General features: G+C 36.9%; 1 non-coding gene across 1 annotated transcript; it reads left to right on the forward strand.

Annotated features, from left to right (window-relative positions):
* Positions 1-6,344: 6,344 nt before the first annotated feature.
* Gm23896 lies at positions 6,345-6,474 on the forward strand. Its single transcript, XR_003956107.1, has one exon. It is a non-coding gene; the product is annotated as a small nucleolar RNA SNORA17 (small nucleolar RNA).
* Positions 6,475-12,162: the final 5,688 nt, after the last annotated feature.

The raw sequence follows: 12,162 nt of genomic DNA on the forward strand, positions 1-12,162 counted from the left end.
CCAACACATAATAATCAGAACAACAAATGCACTAAATAAAGTGAGAATATTAAAAGCAGTAAGGGAAAAGGGTCAAATAACGTATAAAGGCAGAACTATTAGAATTACAACAGACTTCTCACCAGAGACTATGAAAGCCAGAAGATCCTGGACAGATGTTATACAGACCCAAAGAGAACACAAATGCTAGCCCAGGCTACTATACCCAGCAAAACTCTCAATTACCATAGATGGAGAAACCAAAGTATTTCATGACAAAACCAAATTCACACTTTATCTTTCCAGGAATCCAGCTCTTCAAAGGATAATACAGGGAAAACTCCAACAGAAAGAGGGAAATTACTCCCTAGAAAAAGCAAGAAAGTAATCCTTCAACAAATGGAAAAGAAAACAGCTGCAAGGACAGAATCCCAACTCTAGCAACAAAAATAACAGGAAGCAACAATTACTTTTCCTTAATATCTCTTTATATCAATGGACTCAATTCCCCAACAAAAAGACATAGACTAACAGACAGGCTACATATACAGGACCCAACATTTTGCTGTTTACAGGAAACCCACCTAGGGAAAAAGACACTACCTAAGAGTAAAAGGCTGGAAAACAATTTTCCAAGTAAACAGTCTGAAGTAACAAGCTGGAGTAGCCATCCTAATATTGAATAAAATCAACTTCCAACCCAAAATTATCAAAAAAGACAAGGAGGGACACTTCATCAAAGGTAAAATTCTTCTAAGATGAACTCTCAATTCTGAATATCTATGCTCCAAATGCAAGGGCAGCCACATTCCTTAAAGAAACTTTAGTAAAGTTCAAACACACATTGCACCTCACACAATAATAGTGGGAGACTTCATCACCCCACTCTCATCAATGGACAGATCCTGGAAGAAGAAACTAAACAGAGGCATATTGAAACTAAACAGAAGTTATGAAACAAATGGATTTAACAGATATCTACACAAAAATGTATCCTAAAAAAAAAAAAGAAGGTTTACCTTCTTCTCAAAACCTTATGGTACTTTCTCAAAAATTGTCCATATAATTAGTTACAAAACAGGCGTCAACAGATACAAAAATATTGAAATAATTCCATGCATCATATCAGATCACCATGGACTACGGCTGATCTTCAATAACAACATAAATAATAGAAAGACAACATTCACATGGAAGCTGAATAACACTCTACTCAATGATAACTTGGTTAAATATGAAATAAAGAAAAAAATGAAAGACTTTTTAGAGTTTAATGAAAATGAAGCCACAACATATTCAAACTCATGAGACACAGTGAAAGCAGTGGAAAACTCATAGCTCTGAGTGCTGCCAAAAGAAACTCGAGAGAGCACACATTAGCAGTTGTCAGTACCCCTAAAAGCTCTAGTACAAAAGGAAGCAAATTCACCCAAGAGGAGTAGAATGCAAGAGATCATCAAACTCTGGACTGAAATCAACCAAGTGGAAACAAAAAGAACTATACGAAGAATCAACCAAACCAGGAGCAGGTCTTTAGAGAAAATCAACAAGATAGATAAACACTTAACCAGACTAACTAGAGGGCACAGAGACAGTATCCTAATTAACAAAATCAGAAATGAAAAGGGAAACATAACAACAAAACCTGAGGAGATCCAAAACTTAATCAGATCCTACTACAAGAGGCTATACTCAGCAAATCTGAATAACATCGATGCGATGGACAATTTTCTAGACAGATACCATGTACCAAAGCTAAATCAGGATCATATTAATGATCTAAACTGTCCCATATGCCCAAAAGAATTAGAAGCAGACATTAATAGTTCCCCAACCAAAAAAAGCCGAGGATCAGATGGGTTTAATGGAGAGTTCTATCAGACCTTCAAAGAAGATATAATTCCAATTCTCCTCAAATTATTCCACAAAATAGAAACAGAAATCACTCTATCCAATTCATTCTATGAAGCCACAATTACTCTGATATCTAAAACATATAAGGACCCAACAAAGGGAAATTCAGACCAATTTCCAATATAAATATTGATGCAAAAATACTCACGAAAGTTCTCGCAAACCTAATCCAAGAACACATCAAAACAATCATCCATCATGACCAAGTAGGCTTCATCCCAAGGATGCACGGATGTTTTAATATAGAAAAATCCATTATGTTATATATAATAAGAACTAACTCAAAGACAAAAACCACATGATCATCTCGTTAGATGCTGAGAAAGCATTTGACAAAATCCAACACCCTTCATGATAAAAGTCTTGGAAAGATCAGGAATTCAAGCCCCATACCTAAACATAATAAAGGCAATATACTGCAAACCAGTAACCAAAATCAAACTAAATGGAGAGAAACTTGAAGCAATCCCACTAAAATCAGGGACTAGACAAGGCTGTGCACTTTCTCTCAACCTAGTCAATATAGTAATTGAAATCCTAGCCAGAGCAATTCGACAGCAAAAGGTGATCAAGGGAATACAAATTGGAAAGTAAGAAGTCAAAATATCACTATTTGTAGATGATATGATAGTATATATAAGTGACCCTAAACATTCCACCAGATAACTCCTAAACCTGATAAACAGCTTCAGTGCAGTAGCTGGATATAAAATTAACTCAAACAAGTCAATGGCCTTTCTCTACACAAAGAATAAACAGGCTGAGAAAGAAATTAGGGAAACAACATCCTTCTCAATAGTCACAGATAATATAAAATACCTTGGCATCTGTATGATAAGAACTTCAAGTCTCTGAAGAAAGAAATTGAAGAATTTCTCAGAAGATAGAAAGATCTCCCATGCTCATGGATTGGCAGAATTAATATAGTAAAAATAGCTATCTTGCTGAAAGCAATCTACCGATTCAATGCAATCCCCATCAAAATTCCAACTCAATTCTTCACTGATAGGGCAATAGTTAGATAGAGCAATTTGTAAATTCATCTGGAATTAAAAAAAAAAAACACCTAGGATAGCAAAAACTTTTCTCAATAATAAAAGAACTTCTGGTGGAATCACACTCCCTGACCTCAAGCTGTACTACAGAGCAATTGTGACAAAAACTATATGGTACTAGGTAAGTGGCAGGCAGGTAGGTCAATGGAATAGAATTGAAGTCCAGGAAATTAAACCACACACCTCTGGTCACTTGATCTTTGACAAAGGAGCTAAATTCATCCCATGGGAATAAAAGGCAGCATTTTCAACAAATGGTGCTGGCACAACTGGCAGTTATCATGTAGAAGAGTGCAAATTGATACATTCTTATCTCCTTTTACAATGATTAAGTCTAAGTGGATCAAGGAACTCCACATAATGATAAGGAAAAGGGGAAATATTCCTAAACAGAACAGCAATGGCTTGTGCTGTAAGATCAAGAATCGACAAATGGGATCTCATAAAATTGTAAATCTTCTTAGGCAAATAGATTGATCTGGAAGATATCACCCTGAGGTAACTCAATCACAAAAGGACACACATGATATGCACTCACTGATTAGTGGATATTAGCCCAGATATTTAGAATACTCAAGATACAATTTGCAAAACACATGAAACTCAAGAAGCCGGAAGACCAAAGTGTGGATACTTTGTTCCTTCTTGGAATGAGGAACAAAATACCCATGGAAGGAGTTACAGAGACAAAGTTCGGAGTTGAGACAGAAGGAAATACCATCCAGAGACTGTCCCAACCGGGTGATCCATCGCATAAATAGCCACCAAACCCTGACACTATTGCATATGCCAGCAAATTTTTGCTGACAGGACCCTGATATGGCTATCTCTTGTGAGCCTATGCCAGGGCCTGGAAAATACAGAAGTGGATGCTCACAGTCATCTATTGGATGGAACAAAGGGCCCCTAATGAAGGAGCTAGAGGAAGTACCCAAAGAGCAAAAGGGGTCTGCAACCCTACAGGAGGATCAACAATATGAACTAACCAGTACCCTGAGAGCTGTGTCTCTAGTTGTATATGTAGTAGAGGATGGCCTCGTTTGCCATCAATTGGAGGAAAGGCCTTTGGTCTTGCAAAGATTATATGTCCCAGTACAGGGGAATTCCAAGGCCAGGAAGAGGGAGTGGGTGTGTTGGGGAGCAGGGCAGGGGGAGTGTATAGGGTACTTTCAAAGAGGAAACTAGGAAAGGGGATAGCATTTGAAATGGAAATAAAAATATCTAATAAAAAAATTAAAAACTTGGTGTTGGAGAGATAGATCTGTGGTTGAGAGTACTTGCTGATCTTGCAGAGAACCCAAGTTCCATTCCCAGCATCCACACGATGGCTCACAACCGTCTACAACTCAAGTTTGGAGAAATTTGGTTCCCTCTTCTGAACTCTAGACACACGTGCGGTTTGCAAACACATATATGAACAAAACATTCTTATGCATAAAATAAATAAGTTTTAAAAGTTGGAAAAAATAACCTATGTGGCATAAACAGAGTATAACTTAAAATTTTAAATTAAATCCAGTCAAATTTTTTATAATTCTTAAATAAAGAACATTTAAATTTATTTTATGTCCATAATTGTGACTCCAGGAAATGGAGTTGCAGACAGTTGTGAATTGCATGTGGGGTCTGGGAATTCAATCTGCGTCCTCAGGAAGGGTAGCCAGTGATCTTAGCCATTGGAGCATCTCTCTAGGCCCATATTCTTAAATGTTTTAAGGGGTTTTCTCTATAAAGTATACTCACATTTGTTGATAGTGAACTTTGATATGATGAATTTTGAGAAAAATTGGATATAAGGAATTCTACAAGTATATAAAATGTTTTATTTGTTTATACATTTTATATTAAGATTTACGGGTTATAGTTAGATATTGAGAAGTGCAAATACATGTGTAATGGGAGCTCATATTATTTTTAATTTAATTAATAAAATTATATTAGTCATCTTTGCACTATATTTGGGATGGTAATCTCTTTTCAGAGGAAATTTTATTATAAATGTCTGAAAATGCAAAAGATATTATTTATACCAAAATCTCCTCTGCATATATTCCTAATTAAAATATAGATATACTTACCAATGTCAAATATTATTATATTATTATCCATTGTAAATAAGAATTACCCTTTGTTCTTCTATTAATTTCTGTATTTGAGTAAGACAATATGTACAATCTAATTCAGGTATTATAACTGTTGTCTATTGTTATCTCAAGAATTAGTGAATGTTTGGCTTCTAAATTTTGTAAATTCATAGTTTTGATTCAATAATTCATCTTTGCATAAGCCAGAATATTTTAAGTTAACCTCTGTTCCTAAACTTAGTATTTTATATGAGTTTAATTAAATTTATATCTTGTGCCTAACAAGTCTTCTTGCCTTGAATTATAACCCTCCTCATTTGATGAATGACTGTGAGTGAACAAACCTATAATGTAGTTAAAATGTAATACTGAAAACAATAAAATCTATATCCCCCAAAAAGAAAAGAAATAATTGCTAGTAGCTTCATATAGATGTTAAAACTTTAACAAGAATCATTTACAGTCTAGAAATAATGCACAGATTTTCAAAACACTGTATGAAACAAACAATTAAAGTTTGTCTCGTCGTTTTTTGTTGTTGTTTGTTTTTTTTTTTTTTTTTTAGCTTAACATCGGTTGTTTTTACCTTTATTTTGTTACTAGAGTCCCTTCAATTATGTATTGTAATTTTCAATTGGTAATCACAGAGTCTTTAGTTTATATTCATTTGAAAAGCTTTTCCTTTTTCCTTCAATTATTAGTGATAGCCTTGATGATCTAGAAATATAGTGATCTTATTAAGCTGTGGTGTTAGTTCTCACCTTTAAGAGCTTAAAATACTTCACTCAGTGACCTCTTTGGCTTTGATGAGTTTTTACTGAGAAATCTGTTATACTGATGGGCCTAACTTTTTATGTGCCTCAGTGCTTCTGTGAAAAGTTTTAGGTGTTCTGTTCTTTTCTTTGTTCTCTGAATATTCTAATTAAGCTCACTAGTCTTTAAGACCTCATACTCTGCCTTTTAGTTGAACTAATCCATTTTATAAGCTTTCCACTGAGCTCTTTGTTTCATTTTTCTTGTCCATCTATTTAAAAATTGCAATTTGATTTTTTTATGGAATTCTCAGTTTTTGTTTAGTTTAGTTTTGTTTTTTTTTCTGGAATCCACGTTTCTTTGTTGTTTTGACTGATTTATTTCATTTGCTATTTTTTATTTGTATTAATTCAATTTGAATTTATTTCATTGAATATTCTTATAATTAACTCTTTGATATTCCAGAGTCTTATCTTCAAGTTATTCTAGATTTTGTCAAGTAACCATCGCAGGCCTGTGATTAAAAGCGAAAAATAGTCAATTAAAAAAGGTTTTTTCTTCTGTCCGTAGGAGTCTCTCTGTGTGGCTGCTGTGTCCCATGACCATCAGTAGGTGGCAGAGAGCAAAGAGACTATGGCTATTCTCAGCATTGTATCTATGAACATTTGCATGATTAGTAGCCTAATGTTCCCCACCAAAAAGTGAACTTGAAATGATCAGTCCATGGCTGCGCAGGTCTGGATGAGCTCTCAGGGTTTAGAGGAGTCGGAGATGAGACAGTCACCTCCTAGGGACTCGTGGCATACCAGAAGTAAACCTGATACAGAAAATTGCTACATAGGGTCACATAGACAGGACAGGAATGAAGGGAGCCCAAGACAGACCCCAGTCCAGTGCCCTAGGGGCAGGAGAGGGAGCTAGCCTGAGATCAACAGCATTCCCACACTGTTCATGCCTGGGAGAAGAGACCATGCCTGAGGTGACTTCTACTTGGGTGCAATGATGCATAGATGAGGCATAGCACTCCTGAGACCAGGACTGATACAACCCTAGACATTCAGAGAGATTCCAGGTGCCATTAAGAGGAACAAATATGTAGAGGAGAAATGGAAGAGAAGGAGAAACAGAACCATGTGTAAACAATAAAGAAAGGCAGAACTGGATACTCAAGTGTAGTGAGGAATAGTGTGATGTGAGTAGCTGGTGAAGCCACCTAGAACCATATTGGGGTCCAGGCCTGTGCTGTCACAAGGGGCCATGTCTCGGTCTGTGGCCCTGCAGCAGCAGGGGTTTCTTGCCACCAAAGGTCAGGGATGCTGCCCAGGGGCATGTTGATGTCTAAGGACTGTGCGAAAAAAGTCCCACCTCTGGGGGCATGAGAGCAGGAGCACTGACCCCACCCAATGCAGTACTCAGGAAAGTGGGCCAAGCAGCTCAGTAGATCTAGCCCTAGTATTGGCTGTTGCAGGGTTGGGTGTCAGCTCGTCAAGTGTATGAGTGTGAGTGTGCTGACCTGCAACTTGCCTGCCGTGTAATGACATGGGCAAGGGAGAGAGGCCCTCCCCCACCTAACAGCCTTACCACCTACAACTGGACAGAGGAGAGCAGGCTCTGGGGTCATGAGACCACAACAACTGTTCCTGCTCCTCACTTGCAGCAGGACTCAGATGAGAAAGCCCCCTACCTCTCCTCGAAAACACAGTAGACCTGGACAGTTGGTATGGGCGCTGATGAGCCAGCCTAAAGAATATGAGAGAGGGAGAGCTTGCTCTAATCCTTGCTGGTCATGGCATTTGTGGGCCAGCTGGGCAGGGCAGAAGAGCTCACCAGGAGGTGTGGATATAGGAGAGTTGGCAGGATGACCAACTTAGATACCTCTTAGGCCAAGATGAAGGCCTTTGAGTTTTCCCGCCCCAGCATCTACTCCGTCAATGATCTGCTGGAATGCTTGAAGTGGCCTGTCCTACAAATCCAAAACCAAGGATCTCCAAGACTCAGGCAAACAACAAGATTTCCAAGAGGAGTTCCAGTGAGGTCCAGGATAGATAGTATAGCAGACAATGTAAGAGCCTCGATGGTTGGGATCCTGAGCCAGGGAAATTTCCCAGTTAAGGCAACCCATTTCCTGATATAAACAGTCATGCCTGTTTTCTTTTTATTTTCCTTTTTTTTTCTTTTTTAAGGGGAAAAAGAAAGCATGATATGATATTCTCTCTCTCTTAAAATGTCAGAATCAAGTTTAGATGTTAAATAAGGAAAGGGTAGACATGCAGAATCTGCCAGTCAGATACTCATGTGAGTTCAAGGGGTACAAACCACTTGTCTTGGCTTAGATGAAAATATTTTCTTTCTGTTCCCCTCCCTCTCCCTTTCCCTGACTCTCTTTTTTACCCTCCTCTCCTCACTCTCTGGTGCGGTGTTGCTGCGCAGGTGTGTATGGATGTCTGTGAGATTATCCACTCGGCACAGATACTGAGGACTCATCCCGACACAGACACAAATACACACAGCTTTGTGAGGCCAGTTTTGTGGTTGCTAGGTTCAGTCTTTTCTCTGTATTAGCACTAGGCTGGCCTGTAATCTATCTTTATGTAGTCACTCACGTGGATGCAGATACAATGTCTTTTCTATGAGGTCACATGTGTCACATGCATAGGCATAGGACTGTCTCTACACTGTCACTTGCCTGAGCACACAGAGACACAAAAACTCCAGAACATATTGATTTTTTCCTTCACTGGTTATTCAGGATGGCATCATCTGGTGATTTCAGAACCTTTGTGGTGGTGTGCTTCCTCTGTGCATGTACATGATTTTGTTCCATAATCAAAGAATGTAGTCTGTGGGGAAGGTAATGGTTAATGTTATGTACCATATTGGTCAGTCTTTATTATTGGATAAAGTGTTGCAAATTACCTCTTTCTGTGCCTATGACCTTCTCATACCTAAGTACTTTCTATTACTCTTATGTCTTCTGACAAGACTCTCACTAGAGTGAGTCTCTTGTTCAGACCAGAGTCTCACTACATACAATATAGAGCAGCTCTCAATCACTGTTTTACCTCTAGTTCAAAATATTCTGCAGGCCGGGTCTTATAGAGAAATGAGAGTTATCCTAGATTGCCAGAGAAACCACAAAGGGAGGGTATTTTAACTCTAGCACAGCACTCAGTAAGGTTCCTATCTGAGTCATGACAGATCTTACTCAGTGATGAGTGGATTTCTGATTTTGCTACCTTCCAATCCTTCTTATCCCATTCCTTGGTCTCTTCCCCCTGCTCTCTTCTATACAGCTGACACAATGGACTTTTATCCCACTGCTCCTTGTCTCACCTCCCGTCCTGCCTCTTCTCTCTTTCATCGTTCTCTCCTGCTCTTTAAATTCCCCATGTCCTAAACTGTGGACCCAACTTTCCTCAGTTGTCCACACTCTGCCTTTGAAACAATCTATGCCCACTCAGGATGGCACCCTCAGAATAGTACTGGGCTTTCTTTCACTTTATATTTCATATCTGAATATCATTTTTCTCTTTTCCATGGAAACTCCTGTTTTGCTTCTTTTACCCAAGCAATGAAATAGCTATTCTTCATGTTGCCAGTTTATTTCCTGGAGATGATATCAGTAGTTACAAGAGTATCATCTGTCCTGTTCCTTGCTCCATTACTTATCTTAGAAACACACATATTTCACTTATTGCTACTCAAAATTTCAATGGATGCTTATCATGAAGTAGAAATAGACTCTTCCTTATCTTCCTTAACTTTCTTTAATTTGTTCTACAGTCATATTCCACGCACCTAGTGACTATGTCCTAATAATTCTTCAAGTACGCCAAGATAGATTTAATATTACAAAGGAGCAGGCTATAGAAATTGGCCATTGTGTCTCCTTAACAGCCTGAGATGTCAGTATTCACCTAGCTTATCACCTGATATAGTGTTAAATTGGAATAAGAAGGATGTAATGTTTTAGCTTCTTTAGTGGTACACTCAAGCATAAGACACAGTCACACACTTTTACACATAGATATATGCAATTTTTTTCAAGATGGCACAGGTCTATGCTGACTAGATTGAAATAATAGCCAATTTCTTAATATTTATGCCTTTAGCTTTTTGTCACTGTTTTTAAAGCTCCTGTTAAACCACAAATTCTATTCTACCTTTCACATGAAGCTATTTCAAATTTTGACTATCAGTTTTCATGTCCTTCATAAGTTCATTGAGATATTTTTTCAGTAGTAAAAAACATTCCTTAATGCTACCATTTCAGGGTTTTTTTTTTTTTTTTTGGACCTACTGTCCACATTCTGGGTAGAAAACTCAAAAGTATAAGGCATCTGCAACTTGGTTTTGGACAAATTAATCACAGCATCATACCTGGACTAATCCAACATGTACAAAGTGGTAATAAAACAATAATTCATCCTTTAGAGTGATGTTGAGAACTTTTAACAATTCATTATCCAGAATTTATCATGTGCTCTTATTCCAAAACCAATTAAGTAAATTAATAGTGGTTTTCCTACTTGCTGTGGTGTAGGTTACAGCTATTAAAATCTAAAACATATTTTGTTTTTGTTTTTGTTTTTTTCGAGACAGGGTTTCTCTGTGTAGTCCTGGCTGTCCTGGAACTTACTTTGTAGACCAGGCTGGCCTCAAACTCAGAAATCTGCCTGCCTCTGCCTCCCGTGTGCTGGGATTAAAGGCGTACGCCACCACGCCTGGCTTATTATACATATTTTAAAGTATTTTTTATTATGATTACAATTAGAAGTTAGATACCTTCCCAAATATGTAATGCTTGCAGAGCCCAATATAGATTTATATATCACTGTTATTAATACAAATTTGCCAGACTTTATTAAAATGCAAAACAACAGTGAATAATATAACATATAGCTTTTGACTTTTCAATGAATAATTTTGGAACTTATGCTAAGAATATATCCCAAAACTAGAAGGATATATAAAATGCATATGTCAGAACAATCTGATTATAAAAGCATATATATCAGATAATGTAATTTTTTTCCTTTTTAGTGGTTGCTTATGTATGTGATTACACATTTTCTAATTATCAGAATAGAAGAGAAAAGATAAAATTATAGCTTTGAGTGTTTGCAAATGCAGTCAGTTAGTTGGGAAGGAACCTAGAAATCTTTGTCAGCTTTTGATTTTTTTCAACATTTAATTTTAATTTTATTTTGGCAAAGACTTTCTAAGACATTTTTTCTCCTGTAGAGGTAGAAGCGTCATAGAACGCCTAATCTCTATCTTTTAAAGTTTTTGTTAATTTCAACTGGTTGACATCAGCCAATCCTAATGGCCAGTTTTTGCCTTAACTAATTAGTGTATTCTTCTCAAGTGCCTTATCCATTTGTGAATACTAAAAACATTTAGTCATTTAAAATTTCTCTTCTATTTACTTTGAAGGAGATTTTCATATCAATTTGTTTTTAATTTTGTGTTGGTGGTGGGGCTGTGAACATGAGTGTGCATATGTTCTTAGTGGCCAAAAGACATCAGATCCCCCGAGTGTTGAAATTACAATTACTTTTCAAGTTCTCCATGAGATTTCAGGGTACCTGGCTCAGGTATTTCATAAGAGTAGTAGCACTTCTTTAATGCTGAAACATCTCTCCAGTCCCAAGACCCTGTTAATCATTTGAAAAGTAAGAGACTGGTTTAAAGAATTAGGAAAGCAATTGCTTAACAGCCTTCTAACAGAGAAATCACTATTAAATCTACTAGGTATAGTCTGAGACTCACAACAATAGTGTCATCTCAAATTGCAATGATAATTGTGGTCCAAGAAAATATAATATAGATAGATTTGAGGGCATTATATAAATTAGAAATGCAGGTTAATATAACCTAGTCAGTAAGTTTGAAACATTCACTTCATAAACATGACCTGAGACACTGATGTGGGGTTGTTTGTTTGCTTGCTTGCTTCACAATAATAAATAATAGTTATTATAATTGCAGTTGAGGTCTATAATTCTGATACCCTATGTATCCTAGATACATATAACACTGAAACAATAATGATAATTGATTAAATCTTTTTACCACAAACAATTCTTGTAATTTAGGGATATCTGTCTTCTTTGGCTTTATTTTCAAAATAATTTTGCTACCTTGAAGAGTCGCTTAAATATCCCACCCTAACCTTCAGAAACTTGTTTTTTTTTTTAATTTTGTAAAAATTAATCAGCATTAGGCAATATATTTCAGAAAGTAAGTGGTGTAGAAATACAGTGCTAATTATAAAACACTTCAGGGTGTGCTACACCAAATGACATTATGATTTTTGACAATAAGTATACATTACACATTTCTCAGCTCCTGGGTGGGACCTGTGAAGATGATAA

Source organism: Mus musculus, chromosome 5 (assembly GCF_000001635.26).
Source record: "Mus musculus strain C57BL/6J chromosome 5, GRCm38.p6 C57BL/6J".
NCBI lineage: Eukaryota > Metazoa > Chordata > Mammalia > Rodentia > Muridae > Mus > Mus musculus.